The following is a 558-nucleotide window of genomic DNA, read 5'->3' as shown; positions in this document are numbered from 1 at the left end:
ATCACACTCATATCACATCTTGTTTTGGATAAGAATAAAACGTCAGGTCCGACAATATCATGTCTTTTTTTATTTAAATCTAGCTTTATTTGCATTGGCCCATGGAAACCTCTATGAACACACTTGGCCAAAAAATCGCGGGGGACGAATTTACGTTTTATTAAAAAGTGTTTTCGTATTCTACACTCATGGCGCGCACACACATTAGGATAGGTTAGATGCCTGCCTCCGCTGCGAGTCCCTATGAAGCACTTTACAGATTCAACTACTCTCCTCTCCTCCTCCTGCCTTGGCTCTTTGGCCCGCATCACTCACCGCAGAGCAAACCTGTTCTTGATAATGCTACTGTGAAAACGTGGGAAAAGCCGACGAGGAAGAAGTTGGGGTGATGTAATCTTTATATAGGTGGAGCAAAATACTTCATCGCTCCGTCTATAGCGCATTGTGATTGGGTGGTTTACGCTGTCAATACAGGAGACAAACCAATGGGCCACTGGCTGCTCGCTGTCCCTGCGTGATGGTTTTCGGCAAAAAAACATTCTGTCGGCCCCTTAAGTG

Source organism: Sinocyclocheilus rhinocerous, unplaced genomic scaffold (assembly GCF_001515625.1).
Source record: "Sinocyclocheilus rhinocerous isolate Xijiao unplaced genomic scaffold, SAMN03320098_v1.1 scaffold606, whole genome shotgun sequence".
In the NCBI taxonomy this organism is placed as follows: Eukaryota; Metazoa; Chordata; class Actinopteri; order Cypriniformes; family Cyprinidae; genus Sinocyclocheilus; species Sinocyclocheilus rhinocerous.
The sequence above is the reverse complement of the archived record's forward strand: the minus strand, read 5'-3'. Positions refer to the sequence as shown.